This window comes from Pinus tabuliformis, chromosome 5_2, assembly GCF_031772625.1.
Source record: "Pinus tabuliformis cultivar Carrire ecotype Pingquan chromosome 5_2, CPIR1, whole genome shotgun sequence".
In the NCBI taxonomy this organism is placed as follows: Eukaryota; Viridiplantae; Streptophyta; class Pinopsida; order Pinales; family Pinaceae; genus Pinus; species Pinus tabuliformis.
This window is the reverse complement of record NC_142306.1, coordinates 215,437,472-215,454,886: the sequence shown is the minus strand read 5'-3', so window position 1 is coordinate 215,454,886 and position 17,415 is coordinate 215,437,472.

Here is a 17,415-nt window from a genome sequence, read left to right as displayed (position 1 = left end):
TTTCATGTTTTAGGAGTCAGAAAAGGGCTTAAAAGATGACTCTGATATTTTTATTAGTGAAAATTACAATTTCCCTTGAAAACCCTTTGTCCTGCACAAAAGCGACACATTACTCATACCTGTTTAAAAATAGGCAAAAATACGTCGAAAAACATCTTTTCATGGTAAAAAATGAACTCATTCACCCAAAAAACCTATAAAAAGACCTTTTACCATGTCATTTTTACCGTTTGACTTTGGAGGTTGAAAAAGGAGCTTTTGACAAGAAACTTCCCGTGGTCGCTGCGGAAAATCTGACCGTCGGAATCGAACGCCGCTTCACCCAGGTATTTTACACATCCTACTCTGCATTTCTATCCGTTTAGAATTAAGTTTTAGGTCTCTGTTTCATTTTTTGGGGGGGTTTTGGGTTTAAAATGCGCCTCTCGGCGGACGCAGGTGCCCTTCGGGTGACCTGCGTCCCCCGACTTTTTCTCACACGGGAAAATGGTCGGGGGACGCAATCCGCCTTCAGGCAAGCTGCGTCCGGACGCCCTGTGCTACAAAGCCGGGGTGCGTCCTCCGAGTAATGCGCATTTGAAAACCCCAACTCTCTCAAAAAACCACCAAATTTCTTCAAATCAGTTTCTAATTGTCTTTTTTGATATGCAGGGCATTAATCATGTTAGACTGGAGAGAGAGAGAGCACGTAGATGAAGACGAAGCTGCAATAAACCACCAGCCCTCTTTGGATGCCTTAAGAACATGCGGGTTGTATAAATATTGGACCATACCGGGCATGAGGGGCCAGGTAAGATTCTTGGAATGGCTGGTTGAGCGATGGAACGTTCAAGATCAATGTTTTTACATAGGAGGGCACCAGCTCGAGATAGAGCCCTCGGATGTATACTTTCTTACTGGCTTGCCAAACAGAGGTGAGCAACTCAATCTTGCGGGGACCAGGCCGGGTGGCCAATCCCTTGATGATCTCCGCGAGGAGTGGTGCAGACCCGGGACTCGCCATAAAAAAGGCGTAGAGATAAAACACATCGCTCTGCCGGAACTCAGAGTCATTGCGTTCACGGTCACCAGAATTTGCGGCGCGGCCGCTTTACATATTGCTTCCGGATCCCAAATGCGGATGGCAGTTGACTGTTACCAAGGCACCATCTTCAACTGGTGTGAAGCTGTGTCGGCTCATATGAAGAGCCAACTGACCAAGGCAAAGAACGGACGACTAAAGACTTTTGGATATGGGCCTATAGTCGTGAGCTTTGCCTTGGAGAGAGTTCCAATGCTGATCCCTCAGCGACTCACTATTGATGATTTGGGTCCTCGGGAGCCAAAGCTTATTCGATGGGTTGCGGTGATGGCCCGGCATCCTGACGAGGGCGCGGCAGTGGTTCGATTCTCAGACAGTTACTTTGGCTGGTTAGAGGGCCAGCTTTTTGTGATACAAGACTTTCCATATGCCGGAATGGATTTCAGAGGTGATCCGGACATGGTTCTTCCACAGGGAGAACAATGGGACGACAGAGGTACTTTTATTTTCACAAGTTTTCTAGTTATGTATTTTTTATTTTTCATATATATCGTCTCAAACTAATAGTAAAATTTTTCAAAATGCAGATGTTGGCCCACAGCGTCCAGCCAATCTCCGGCCTTATGATAGGCGACATCCAGCTGCACCGGCACCGGCCCCACAGGACGCAGCTGCAGACGTATTAGCTGAGTTGGAGCATGACCTAGATCGTCTCACGGTAGACATACCTGAGACTACTATGGATGACATTCCTATCAGGCTTCAACGTTTTGTAGTTGCAGTCCCTGGACCATTTAGGAGATTTCTGCGTAAGGTAGCCCGCGCAGTGGTGTCGTACAGAGAGCACCACCAGTGATTGACTAGTCACTTTTGAAGTCACATGTGACATTTTTGACTTTTTGTACTATCATTTTGCCGATTATAAGGTGTTTTCAACCTATGATCGAAGACGATGTATATATTTTTGGACACACTTCTATCTATATATATCACTATTACCGGCTTATCTTGTTTAACATGTATGATGAAATGTCTTTAAATTTACTTGCATGATTATTATAAATGTCTGTCCAACACTCGAGAAGCAATTGCATCTGCTAATGTATTCAGGGACCTTGGAATATGTTGATATTCAATGTAATCAAATTCACGTTCCAAGAGACGCACTCTCAAAAACAACCTTAACAACACGGGATTTCTAATGGCATAAACTCTATTAAGCTGTAATACAACAAGTTCAGAATCTAACCTCACAATCAAACGTCGAATTCCAAATGAAATAGATTCGGATAATAATTCAACCACTGCACTGTATTCTGCAATGTTATTCGTTGTTTGACCGAGGCTTACCCCATGCATAGAAACTAACTCGTCAGAGGGTGAATAGATAACCCAAGCTGCGGAAGAAATATTCCGTGTACTACGACAAGCACCATCAGCGAATCCAATGTATGTTTGGAGAGGCGTCGACATCTACAATTTCAAGAGTAAAACCAAAATAAGCCAGAATAATGACGACAAACCACACTCGCTAAGCTAAGCACACAGATTAAACTAACACACTTGCTAGCTAGAAAGAAAATCTAACCTATCTAAAAACTTCTCCATCCATCATTTTAAGCATAATACCTCTTTAGGTAAAGTCCATTTCTGGGTTTACCCAAAGAGTCCCCATCAAAATCAACTAACTCATAAGCCCCTTTTGCTAGCTTTCGCTTTACAATGTAGGGCCCATGCCACATGGGAACGAATTTTCCAGCACCTAGCTTATCGTTAGCTTGATCATATAATAGTACTAGGTCTCCTTCCGAAAAACTTCGAGGAGTTACATTTTTATCGTACTGGGCTTTCATTTGTTTTGCGTGAGTCTCGATAGTTAAAGTAGCGTCACGTCGAGTCTCATCTAATTTAGCCAAGTATAACAACCGTTTCTCCTCTTCGGAAGTAGCTGGAAGTAATTCGACAGCCATTTGAAGTGATGGGATTTCGCATTCAATAGGTAACACAGCTTCTAAGCCATAAACTAGCTGGAAAGGAGTGAAACCTGTTGAATTTTTCACTGAAGTTCGATATGCCCATAGCGCCGAAAATAACATGTTATGCCAATTCGTTCGATGGATACCAATGATCCGTCGAATCATGATGACTAGAACTTTGTTGATTGACTCAACCAAACCGTTGGCTTGCGGATAATAAGGTGTAGAGCTATCGTGGCGCAAACCAAGCTGGCTTGTAAGCTCAGTCATCATGACATTTCGAAAATGGCTCCCATGGTCAGTAATGATTGCTTGTGGGACACCAAACCTAGTTATGATATGATTGAATACGAAAACTGCAGCTGTTTTGCCGCTTGCGTCGAATGTAGGCATCGCCTCGGCCCATTTTGTAAAATAATCAACCGCGAGGATGATATACACATGCCCCCCGGCCGAGTGAGGGTTACAAGTAATAAAGTCAATACCCCATTTGGCGAATGGACCAGCGGCAATTATAGGGTGGAGAGGAGCAGGTGGAGCGCGCATCTTTCGATCAAACACTTGACAGTTGTGGCATTTTCTGACGGCAAGGATACAATCTTTAAACATAGATGGCCAGAAATAGCCAGCGCGCAACACCTTCTGAGCTGTGGCATACCCAGACATATGACCGCCACATGCTCCAGAGTGACAATCATTTAAAACTCTCTCAGCCTCGTCATGAGTTAAACAACGTCGAAAAACTAAGTCTGCCCCCAGGCGATAAAGTGTATCTCCAATAATCCTGTATTGCTGGGATTGAAACCGAATTTTTCGACGGTCTTCCTTGGAAGCTTCAGGCCGAAAGGTTTGGGTTTGGAGATAGATGATTATATCCCCATACCACGGATCTACAGTGCTAATAAGAAACAAAGATTCGTCCGCAATGGACTCCTCTGCCACAGTCTCTGTGTCAGCACTCGGGAAATCACACATCAATTCCGCGAAGACTAAAGATTTCTTAGACTTGGACTTCTCAAACTCCAAGTCGAACTCTTGCAGGATGACGATCCATTTAGAGTACTTGCCCCCTAGCAGTTGTTTTGTCAAGATATAAATCATAGGGTTGCAATCCGAAATAACAGTAGTTTTGCGGAGAAGAATGTAGTGACGGAAACGCTGGACAGCTTGAACGGCTGCCAGGGCCAATTTCTCCACATGTGAATATTTTAACTCAGTTGGATTTAAGGTTCTGCTAAGGTAATATATCACATGCTCTGCCTTGAATTCATCTTCTTGAACTAACACCATTCCAATGGTGGAATGCGAAGCTGCGAGGTATAAGAAGTAGTCCTGGTTGTAGTTGGGAGGATGCAATAACGGTGCATGGGTCAACGCGTGTTTTAATGCATCAAAAGATTGTTGGGCAATCTCGTCCCAAAAGAATTGTACGTTCTGTTTCAACAACCGTGTAAAACCTTTAGTGACCTCGGCGTAGTTAGGGATGAATCGGCGTAAAAAGTTCGCTTTCCCTTGCAAACTTTGGAGTTGGCGCAAGCTCGAAGGAGGAGGCAATTGGATGATAGCCTCGACTTTCGAGGGATCGACGCGAATGCCGGCTTTGGAAACAACAAATCCCAGCAATCGACCTGTTTCTATACAGAAAACACACTTGTGGGGATTCAACCGAATTCGATAATGCCTACACCTCATAAAGATTGCTCGTAAATGGACAAGGTGATCAGCTCGGTGTAAAGAATGAGCAGGCAAATCATCGAGATAGGGTTGCACAATGTGCTTGATGTCATGAAATGCATAAGACATGGCCCGTTGAAAAGTAGCGCCGGCATTCTTAAGGCCAAAAGGTAATTTGCAATAAGCAAATGTCCCCCATGGACAAATGAATGCCGTTTTTGGTTGGTCGGCAGGTAGAATATTGATTTGATTATAGCCTGAGAAACCATCCATAAAGGAAAACATCTCACTTCCGGCACAATCATCAATTATTTGATCGATATAAGGCGTAGGATAGTTGTCTTTTGGACAAGCTCGATTGATATCCCTATAGTCGATACAGATTCTTATTGTTCCTTGTTTTTTATTGACGGGAACAATATTCAATACCCAATCCGTTAACGGGATCGGATAAATGAAACCTGCTTTCAACAGCTTTTCGACTTCAGCTTTAATCGCAGCTGCTTTTCGAGGGTGAATCTGACGCAACCGTTGCCGAATGGGTTTAGCATCCGGGTAGGTTTTGATTTCATGAACAACAATGGCAGGATCGATTCCTGGCATTTCCTCGTAGGACCAGGCAAACACGTCGCGGAATTCTTGGAATAGGGCCTTGTAAGTTTCAATTTCTTCTTCAGTACATGCGGCACCTATATGAATGTTCTCCTTAATTCCGGGCTTCACTGATATATCAATGGGAACAGTACGAGAAATATTCCCTAAGTTCAGCTCCGAATCAGAATGTTTCGTTGGATCCTGAGCGTCTTTGACATATTCAGCGGTAAAGATAGATGAAAAATCATTTTCAAATGCATCTCCCTTAGGTAAAAACGAAGATCTGTGATGGAGATCTTCCCATGGTAGATCATCTACACTTAGGATTTCGCGAAGTCGTTCGTCAGATGACACGTCTTCGGGAAACGTTATCCATTCTAAAGGTGAGGCGAAAAGTGACTCTTCACTGACCACATTCATTTGGTCGGGTTCGGTTGAATGAAAATCGGTGAAAGACATAAGAGCTTCATAAGCAATTTCATACGGACTCAACGGCATAACATCACCGAGTGAATCTAGCTCAGAGTCAGAGGGAACATACCAAGGATCATCATAAATAATGTTTTCTGACGTGATCATATGAATCGTTTCAAATGAAGGATCTACATTGAGTGGAGGGAGAGGAAAAGTTCCCAGTAAACCGGAATCCTTAACTAAACCTACACCAATGTCCTTATAAGGGATTGTCGTTTTACCAACATGTTGGATAGTTTCTGAAGAGGATGGGTCGGATGAAAAGTATGTCAGCTGATCAATAGTCACGATCTTACCGTTATGTGGAAATTTAATGACTCTGAAGACCGATGAAACGACCGCCGTCATAGCATATGACCAACTTCGACCCAAAAGAAGGTTGTAGTCTAGAGGGGCATCAACCACTTCCACATCCAGACTAACGGTTTTACCTTCGACCCCTATAGGTAATTCTTGGAGAATACCAAACGGACGGAACCCACGGCCATCAAAGGCCTTAAGGATGGTGGGGGATTGGTTCAACGAAGGAGAACCAAGTGATCTCCAACATTGAATCGACATAATACACGTGGAAGCTCCCTCATCAATCACAGTCCGATGAATAGGCCTGTTTTTGACTATCACTGGGATTTGGAAAGCCATTTGATGGGGGAGACGTGGTGTACTATTTTCTAGATCAAAGATCATTAGGTTCGGGTCCTGAACATCGACAGCTCCAATAGCCGACAAAAGCAATTTTCGTTGCGCTGGACATGATTGCAGCACTTCGAGTGCCGACATTGCTGAAGGTGAAACAGCTAAGTCTTCAACAATGTTGTAATTCTGGGCTGCTCTCGCATGTGGGTTGAAAGCAGACCTTCGAAGTACACCCTTGGCGGGCGGCTTAATCACTAAGTCTGTGTTAGGTTTTTCGATCTGTAGTGGATCGGAACCAGGAGTTGAGGTTGATGGGTTAGAGTGAGAAGATTCTGCTTCTTTACCATCAACAGGAGCCTTACTACCATAATCTTGCGATCGAGTCGCAATCCTGACATGAGACATCATCAAAATGGGTTCTTCACTGGCATTCGAAGAAGAACCTATCATCTTATTCTCCTGTTCTGGAAATGGATTTTTTAACACAGCAGGAGTGGGAGAACCTTTGACTATTTTCACTACCTCGGCCTGATGAGGGCAGTCTCTCGTAAAATGATCTTCTTCACAAATGAGACAAGGATAACGAGGTTTGCGCTTTTCGTCATTGGTTTCCGATTTTTCTGTTTTCTCCTTTGGAGCCTTGTCTGCTTTGGCCTTCTTCTTTCCACCGTTTTTTGGTTTGGCCGTAGATGACTCTACGGCGTGAATGTCGGCGGTGAGTTCAGGAGAAGACTCTCCTGTCGGAGAATCAGGCAAAGTGATAATTGGAGTAGTTGAAGCCTTGGAAGACTTCTTCTTTCTCTTCGTAGTCACGATACCAATCATACCATCAGCGGCATGAGATCCCGAAGGAGCAGCAGCGATTTGGTTTGACTTGGGAAGATCCGGGATTTTCTCGTGTAACGTACCCGACTGAGTATAAACTAAGTCAAGGTACTGTGCTTGAGCAATAACTTGCTCCTCAGTAACTACTCCGGCCTTAGCTACATCTTCAGTAATTCGTGGTAATAATGATTTGACAAACCATTCAGCTAAGATTTGGTCCGGGATAAAAACTTTCACTAATCTCCTACGACGTCTCCACTCATGGATGTGATCAGAAATGTACGTGGATGTCGATTGTTTTAGCGAAGTTAATAATTCTGTACCATTATCGTACCTGACTGGTAACTGAAAATGAGTTAAGAACGAGGTAGCTAACTGGCTAAAGTTGTAAAAAGAGGCCCGTGGCAACTCAATGTACCACTTGGCTGCGAGACCAATGAGTGTACGCTGGAAAAGACGTAAGCGGATGGAATCATCTGAGATGGAATTTGATGCACACCAGAGGTGGTAAGTCATCACGTGATTGGATGGATCCTCTCCAGACTTTCCTTCGAACTTGGGTATATCGCTGGGCAACTTATTTGGCATTGGCGGCCAGAACTGTTGATATTGAATTGGATCGTTCGTTAGGCGCGTCAAGTCGGGTAAATCTAAAGTTGCAATAAAAGGTAACTGCCGGTTAGGATCTCTAAAATTCTGAGTCACAATACCAGCCCCAGGAGGAGGATATTCAGGATAACTAGGAACAGGAATCGCATTGGGGATATTATATCCTCCTGGAAAACCAGGATTAACCGGACCGTACTGGGGTTGCTGAGGTTGTTGATAAGTGTACCCAGGATACGGTTGATACTGGTAAGCCGGTTGTTGGGCAGCTTGCGCAGGTTGATACGGTCCCTGGTACGGAGGTTGAACAAATTGAGGTTGAGTAGTAACAACCGTACTTGTACCAGGTGGTCCTACAGGCATCTGGACTGTGGTTTGGACTGTAGGTCCAGACAACGGAACAGATGTCTGAGGAGTGGTTACAGGGACTGTAGAAACCGGAGCTGCCGATACTCCAGAAGTAAGCATGGTAGATGTAGCGGTAGTTGCTACAGCCGTGTGAGGTGGAGTACCAGGTGCAATTGGCGGCTGAGTAACTACCGAAGTTACAGGGGTCTGAACACTTGACTGGACAGGTTGCGGTTACTGGGGTGGACCAGGAACTACAGGTTGTCCTGCTTGAGGTGCCGACTGTATACTTGGCTGCAACATCTGTTGACCCTGTGACGGATCCCATGTTAACAATCCAGGGTACTGACTCGTAACAGGTTGAGGATACTGAGATCCATAGCCGTATTGAGGATAGGGTTGATAACTGTAAGGTGCAGTCCCATATGATTGCCCTTGAGGTGGTTGATAACTTTGACCAGGGTATTGACCCGTAGGTTGATAACCTTGAGGTAAATACGAATACTGGGGTTGACCTTGACCTTGAGGTTGGTATCCTTGAGGTTGATATCCTTGGGGTTGATACCCTTGAGGTTGCCATCCTTGAGGTTGATATTGATACTGAGGTTGACTTTGGGGTACATATTGAGGCTGGGGTTGATACCCTTGAGGTTGTCCCCCAGACACGAATGAGGCACCTTGAGGTTGCCCCCCAGGCATTAACGAAGGTTGCCCCCCAGGCGGTAATTGGCCACCTTGAGGTTGGTTAACGGGAGTTGAACCTGACATCATATAAACATCGCCTATACTCAATGGTACATTACCACTATTTCCAACTAATAACCCATGATCAATGGGTTGAGGAGATGCTCCCGCAAAGGTACCAGAAAGTGATTGATACCCAGCAGGAACAGAAGGACCACCATGTAAAAATGATTCAGGACTTTGCGTAAACACAGATGACGGACCAGACATATTTACAGGATTATGAATTCCTCTGGGTGGAAAAGGAGTACGAGGTGTAGAAAAACCTACTGAGTTGTCTAAAAAATTGGTTAATGCAAGGTACCAAGGTTCACTCCTAGGAGGACTGTAAAAGATGGATTCACGCTCCCTTAAATCAAGGGTAATTAGATCTTCAGAATCAGAAACGCCTATTTCTTCCTCTGGAACAAGTTCTTCTATAGCAATTAACCCAACAGGAAGATTTTCGGTGACAATTCTTTCTATTCTTGGTGAATCAGGAACACTAGGAGTTGGAGTAACAGGTTCGGAAATTTCAGGTTCTTCGCCTGTTTCACTGGCAGATGAAAAACTACCAGTAAGCTCAGAAACTGTAACAGCTTCGGGATTGTAACCTGTTTCTAAACTTTGGTAATCTGGATGGACTACCAAGGAAGATTCTCCTTCTTCAGGTGAACCTACTCTACTGCCACTAGGAGGAGTTACAAGGACCTTTAAACCCTCTAAATTACCCGGACTGTCTTCAGAAGATTCACCCCGCGATTGACGGAGTTTTCTTAATAAATCTAATCCGGTGACAATTTCAGGAGACTGGCCCCCAATTCGACGGGACCGTCTCGGTAATTCCGCCACAATTAATGATTTTTAACTACAACACACGAAAACAAAGTAAAAAATTTCAAATCAAACCACCTAAGTCTTCTAAAGAACCAAACAAATTTGAAGCACACGCCTAAATAATCTAGAGTGTCAAAGCACACACAAACAGTATCTTCCGGACCAAAAGCGCTAGTTGGTGATTAGGTCCAACCTCGCAGGATTCAGTACAGAAATGGCGGGCGGAACAGTTACGCCGACAACCTGCTTAATGAATAGACTGGACCAAGTACCTCCACTTTAACCGTCTCGAAGTGAAGCGTACCCCCCAGAAAATCCAAGTGAGTATAGCCGACGTCTGCTCCAGGTACAGTGGGACCTTCCCTCCACCGTCACCTTGGATAGAATCCTAGATATTATGGCCACTAAGGTTACCAATCACAACAATTACACCTGGGGGAACAGTCTAAACTCCGACAGCACGCAAGGGCAGAGTAACAAGCTCAATCCCCTTACCGGCTCCTTGACAGTAATCCAAGGTTTACCGATAAGTGACCCCTGGCTCCTCGACAATGGTTAATCCGAGGTTTACCGTTTTTAATACGTACTGTCTGGCGTCGTTCCCAACGAGGGAGGAATGATCCCCTCACTGGTTCGGACACGAGCTCGTGCTTCTCCTTTAAGAGGAGCTTTCCCAGAATGTAACTGAAACAATTGGATTTGTTCTACTCAAGATAGACTAACTGTTTGGTTTTATAGTCTTGGAGAGTTAAGTACTCACCTACTCCAAGACCCTAGCCTAAGCTATGTTGGTGCTTCAGAACCCTAAAAAATAAAAGTTACTAGTTCAATTTTAATTTAAGCGTTACTTTTAAGGTTGTTCTTTAAGTCAAAAGGTGATGGAAGTGAAACTTGTGGTGTGTTGACTTGACTCAAAACCACTACAAAATGCACCTAGGATGATTTATCCACTACTTTGCTTTTTCGATGAATTGTTTTAACTAAAAAGTTGAGAGAATGCAATCTTTATAAACGCAACCTCTTAATTGAAGACAATCAAAGAAACAATTCGATTTTCTTTTCCAAACATAAAAACATAACTTCTCTTTACATGCACGAAAAAACTCTTTTCTTCTTTGAAAAACAAAAAGCTACTTGAAACAAGACTTTTTAAAGAAGATGTTTTTGTATTTTTCTTTTAATAAAGCAAATAAAACTAATATAACCAAAAAGCAATCTTTAACAACTATCAAAATCTATGAAAATTCACTCATAAGCAAACTAAAGGCAAATTTATTCTAAGCAATTCTAACAAGGTCAAAACTAACAATGATTATTCTAAGGTGTTTTACTTGATCACAATCAAATCAAGGACTAGCTTATTGCAGAACCAAAAACTAGTCAAAACAAAATTCTAATCTTTTTGTTTTTTTTGTAAAATGGAAATCAATACTTTATAAACAAGCAATTCGAAATTTGCCCCAAAACAACTTAAATGGCAAGCTGCTCAAACAAGGAGACTTTACGACAGGTCCAACTTCTAAGAAGGTTGACTAACCAGAGAGATCTAAGGCTGGACAACTTTCTACGCTCAAAGTCACTACAGAACCTATCCAAAAATCAAACCCTAGGTCTAAACTTCGTTGAAATCCACTAAAACACTCAAAGCTCACAAAACCAGTTCAGGTGAGAATTCTTGACAGGGTACTAAAGGATCTGGGCAGAAAACACTACGAAAAACCAAAATCTAAAAGCAATTTAAAGCAAAAGGGAATTTTCTTAACTTTTACAGGAAGACGCAGGCCACCCGTTGTCACAGGTGCGGGCCCGCTCTGTGCAGACGGCAACAGCGCGTCCAAGGACGCACTGTGCAGACTGAGAGGGTGCGTCCTTCTGGAAAAAGAAAGAAAAACCAAAACTAACTAAATCTAAAGCTAAGCCACCCAAATACTAATTCTCACAGTCAAAAACCAGAAAATAAAAATGATTTTCTCAAAGCAAAGTTCATATAAAGGAAAAGACTCTCTCATTAATGGATTCCCCAGCGGAGTCGCCAATTTGTCACACGGAATTTGTCAAGGGTGCGGACACGACTGACCTTCCTAGAAGTCTAAGACGTTCTAATGACAAACAAGACAAAATGGAGTGATCTTTCTCTAAATACACCTTTTACAACATGAAAACTACAAGTGTTCAGGCTTACCTTATTCCAAAACGCTGTTGTTGAAGTCCGTTCTTGACGATCCAGATGAGCTCCTCTTTCAAGTCAATTCCTGCAACCACAAACAATCAAACAATTACCAAGCACTTGCATTTCATATAATAAAACATATATTCAACATGCAGACCAAGGAACACATGAAATAACTCATTAACACAAGCTATTGAGAAAAATAAACCAGTTTGTATTAATAACGAAACAAAGAAACTCTTACAACCTGGCCTTGGTGTTGTGCAAGTTCCTCCCAGGGTCCATCAAGTGTTTTCCCCTACTTTGACAAGGCTCACCCACTTCCAAGTAGAATCATGTAAAGACAATCTCTCCTCACAAAGGTTCTAATGGAAGACCTAAATCCTGCAGCATTTACCCAAAGAAAATGTATAGCTCCAACCTCCTCTCCTTCTGGCTCAATGCCTTTATTTATAGTGCTGTAAAGAGGTTATTCAGGTCCACTATCAATGGGATCATCCCCCTCTATGGGTGGGATAGCTCCCTTATTGATGGGATAAGTCCCCTCTTAATAGAGATAAATGAACCAACTGGAGGCGCATCCATTTCATCAAACCGACCTCTAGAATGTTCTAGAAGTAACCACAAGTAACTTTCTCAAGATAAAACTTGCGCATTTTGCCTTTTTCAGGAGGACGCACCTGTCCTTTAACATACAGAGCGTCCATGGACGCAGTTTTTGTGAACATGACCTGCGTCCCCGCAGGTAAGGCTAGAGAGAACCTGCGACCCCAGAGATAAACATAGTTTTTACAAGACTTTCTCTCTTCTTTGAGTTTGAGATGGATAACAGAGGCATAGAGACTTGCCTAAGAGGGTAGCATGACTGTTGATTTGAGCCATACTAACTGTAAGTAGTCAAGGTGACATTTTTTAGTGTAACACATAGTTGATTGGTATGCCTTACCGTCCGACACCTTCATACAGATGTACAACATGGAGAAGCCTCCACATGTTCTACCAAAGTTTTCCTTGGACAAGCTCGTCATGAAAGAAGTATCATATCACATCTCGGCAGGATTGACAGCTAGGCTGCACCGAAAGAAGAAGGCACCTTGGCCCGCTCTTTTGTTGTAGATCAGGTTATACGAGATATGGAGTTTCAAGAATGTGGATGTCGAAGTAGAGCAGATGAAGAAGTATCCATTCAACCTCCGAAGTTACAATCTACATGACCCACATTGTCTTGTGCATTACACAAGAGTACAGTTCAACTGGATCCACGGGGCATGTCATTGGGCGAAGGAAGACCCATGGAGATATTGTTACAACTCCTCTAGACTCAATGAACTAGTCGACCTCACTGTGGGATGGATGGCAAAACAACATGAAGAAGCATCTTGGAGAGCACCAAAGGCAACATCAGTAGCAAAGGTGAACATACCAGTGTTCGACAAGGGCAAGAGGAAGATTGTTGACCGCATGGAGGAAGAGTAAAGCTGCAAGTTCCAAGTAGACCCACTTGTGTAGAAAGCAACTTTGGCCATAGAGACGAAGAGGCAACAACATGACAAGAGAAACACGCAAAGGTAGAGAGAGAAATGGAGAATGGAGGAAACAGAGAAGGAGTTGCATGAGTTGAAGGAGCAACTTCGGAAGGAACAGGAGTTGCGCAGAAAGGAGAAGGAAGTGCAACAGGAACATGTACAACAAGAGGCGCAACTCGTATAGATAGATGAAACTACACATGTACAAGTAGGGGACTCATTAGAACAGCTAGCATTAGGCAGACAGGGTGAACCATCATAGGAGCAGGACTTTGCTCAGGAGATAGAGCAAGCACTTGAACAGATGGATACGGATATGGAGCAACATGAGTTAGAGAAAGACATCAACCTCATGCCTCATCACCAAGAGGTCGATCCACTAGCTTCACCATGTCTAGAAGAGGAGCAAGTCCCAAGCAACCAAGGAGACATAGAAATCCTTGGAGACAATCCAGAGGAGGAGATGCACAACATCTCATTTGACGAGTCTCAACATAGAGTTGTGCAATCTCGCAGAGTGTCGACTCTCGATGATCATAAATCTCTTGCGCAGTTCGAGGAACGAGTGATCGTGTCTGACGTGCGCAAAGATCCAACAACACATATGTCAAAGCCACTAGCTCGAGCATTCACTTCTTGATAGTTGAGAATGAGCAAATGGTTAAGAAGCTATAGACGACCAAGCATGGAGGAGAATTGGTTATAGCATCCGCTCGAGCAAAATTGAAGAAGGCAATATTGGATAAGTGCTGTCCCTTGACACAATCATGCAGGCATTGTATTCCAAGTTTGGTATCATGCATAAGGCATTCGTCCATCTCAATAGATGGTAGCAACGATGTACTAGAAGAGCACGTATCTTGTCAAATGTGCATGTTGTTGTTGATTACATGCAAACATGGACGATGAGATACAAGGGAGCCCCGCTTCACTTGCCTAAGATGATGAAGCCCAAAGTCGTTGAGCTGAAGGCATGCATCTAGAGTCAGATTTGAAATGATGAAGAGCTTCTGCAGCTCATCACTAGTCTATAGGCTTCCCATGCACGTGTATTCAAGAGTATGGATGTTGTTGTGCACGCACATGTGTTCCTAATAAATTGGGACACACACCCAGGCGAAGACAAAGGCACAGGTCCGACAAGAGCTTGACTCGTACTTTGACGAGTTAGTGCGCATAGCCACCAAGCCAGACATGTCAATCAGTGTAGGCTTATGTTGTTGGTCTGACCGCACTCAAGACAATGATGTGCATGCTATCAGACGAGTTGGACAGAGGAGCCCAAGCAGTGTACCCGGATGCTATGGAGGCGAGAGTAAGGTTCCAAAAATATGTCACCTTAGGGTACATGGACACCATCGTGGACTACCGATCTTGGCATCAGTTCACTACTGTCGACCACCGTGAGGATGTCGAAGAGTTGGTCTTCCAACAGTTGTCCGAGTCATAGTGATGTCTTGCATGTTTTGCTCAAACCATTTTGTCTCACACGGGTACATGTGCATTGTAATGTAACATCTTGTCAAGTGTAAGTTCAAGTGTTGATAGTTGGATGTAACAGCCATAGAGTAGATAAAGAGTCATGAGGGTAGATGAACTGTCACAAAGGGGAATGTCAAGGGCCACCCCACCCTTTTCTATAAATAGCCCCTCATAACTCATTGTATAGGCTTTTGGTCAGCCAAGCTTCCGATAAGACTATCCTAGAGAGAGTTTGGACATTATTGTAACGCGGCTTGGCTTCTCCACTACACAGAGCTAGTATATCTCTTTGGAGGAGCAGGCGGTTGTGGCTGTAACGTTTCACGGTCAGAACTAGTGGTTGTCCATGGATGTATTGTATATATATAACTTACACTTCTTAATATAATAGAGCCAACATGTTTCATGCATATGTCGTATTGTATTCTAGCTATCTTGTTTACTCTAAATGATATATGTATATGTCTGCTTATGCATGCATGTATGGACTATTCTGTATAAGTATGTATGTATCTTTTTGAGATGTGTTGTTGGTTTAACCATCACTTTGGATTGCTAGCTAACTTGCCTTCCATGTTGTGATGCATCTTTTCTTGTGTGTTCCCTTCTTAACTTTGTGCTATCAGAGGTTTCCAAGGGGCACACTCACCTCACCCTCTGTGTGTTAGAAATGCTTATGCACCTTCCTTGGCTTACTACAACTGTCACACCCTTGCTACCAACAGGGACATCTTACTTGCCTCTATGCGAAACCGTGGTCAAGGAATTACTGTACGACCCACTATTGGGACTCCTACACCAAACGGTCTGAGGTCAAATTGGGACTTCTTACGAGGAGATCCCCTAACATGTTGTTGGGTCCAGCACCGTCAACATTTTTGGCACTAGAAGGAGGGCCAGATGACAAGCTGTGTCCTCTCATCCTATTTTGAAACTTTGCATATCTATCACAGAGTCTTGCACTCTCCTCCCTCCATGATGTTTTTCGCATGCCGACTCTGTCACCATCACGAGAGAGTTCTTTGATCTCTTGTCCACATACACATATGATGGTGAAGGCAAAGTGGCCTGGCCTGAGTTCTTACATGACTTCCGTGCCTTGCTTCACGAGGAAGATGGATGTTCTGACGAACAGGACAGTCTGCTACTTGCATACACACTTCGCTAATCTTCACATCGGTGGTTGTGCAGCCTACTAGCTGACAACATGCACTCACTTGGGCACTTTTGTGATCTCATTGAGGACATTTTCTATCATTTTGATCCAGAACATCTTGACCAAAAACTGGTACAACAATGGAAGGCTTCGCATGAATTACCTATGGATTTTTGGCAGCTCTTTCGTGATTTGCAGTTTTAAGCTCTGAAGGGCCAGATGAATTTTTTCTATCTTTGGGATAGATTTGAGTATTGTCTTAAGAAATTTTCCCATCCCAAGAAGAAGTTTGAACTCAAGCCTCACCCAGCGTTCTTCATTGATGGATTTGCGCAATTACAGATGGATATGGTCACTGTCATAAGTGACAATCCGTCGTCCTCTCATCAAACAACTCCACCACTGCAGAGTGACTTGGGAGATCATGCTCACACATCTATTTAACTATCACATCCTCCCAACATCACTCTGATTAATTTTGGCACAGATTTGGTTGTGATTCCATCGATTTGTCATATTCATTTTGTACCACAACCTTCATCTTCATACTCGGATGATCCTCCAGATGATACTATCATGTGTTCTTCCATTACAGACTCTACACTTGTTGTGAATGAGGATCAAGCCACTAACGGAGTTGGTGTTGCAAAACCAACATGCGTTGTCATTCATGAAGAGTATGACTGGGAGCTTGAGCATCAACACTCGACGAAGGATGACTCCCTTCTATTCGAGCCCCCTCCGTTCTTTCTTGACATTTTTGGTGAACCTGTCATCCATGATTCCTAATGTGTATCTTCATCTATGGATGCACCCATTATTGATCACTCGCAGGACACACCAGATGTCAGTCCATCATCCAACAAAGGAGATGATAAACTATTCATTGAAAATCCACTTGATATTTCATCTGCCTTTTCCGGAAACACAAAGGATGAATTTGTTCGCTTCTCATCTACCCCTCTGTTTGATTTATCAAATCATGAGGATGCCGATGAAATCATTGATTTTTCTGATCGTGGTTGTCGTGATCCATTCACTTCAGTATTCGATCACGATGATGATTCTATCGTAGTTGATTTTTCAAAGCCACGTGTTCATGATGATCCATCTGACGACAAAGTCTAAACGCCATAGGCTGTCGAGGCACTTCAGCCCGAGCTGATGGTTATGTCAGGCCCTAGCTTTCCGGAGGTTGGTTTCACTTCCGATTAGGAAATTGTTCAATCACCCGAGTTTCCTCATCACTCATCTGCATGCATTGAATATCAATGTCACACACAGATCATGCTTCCTCCACTCGAATTGCACGATCCCATCACTCATGCATTGGAAGAATCTTACATTGCAAGCACACGTGAACGATG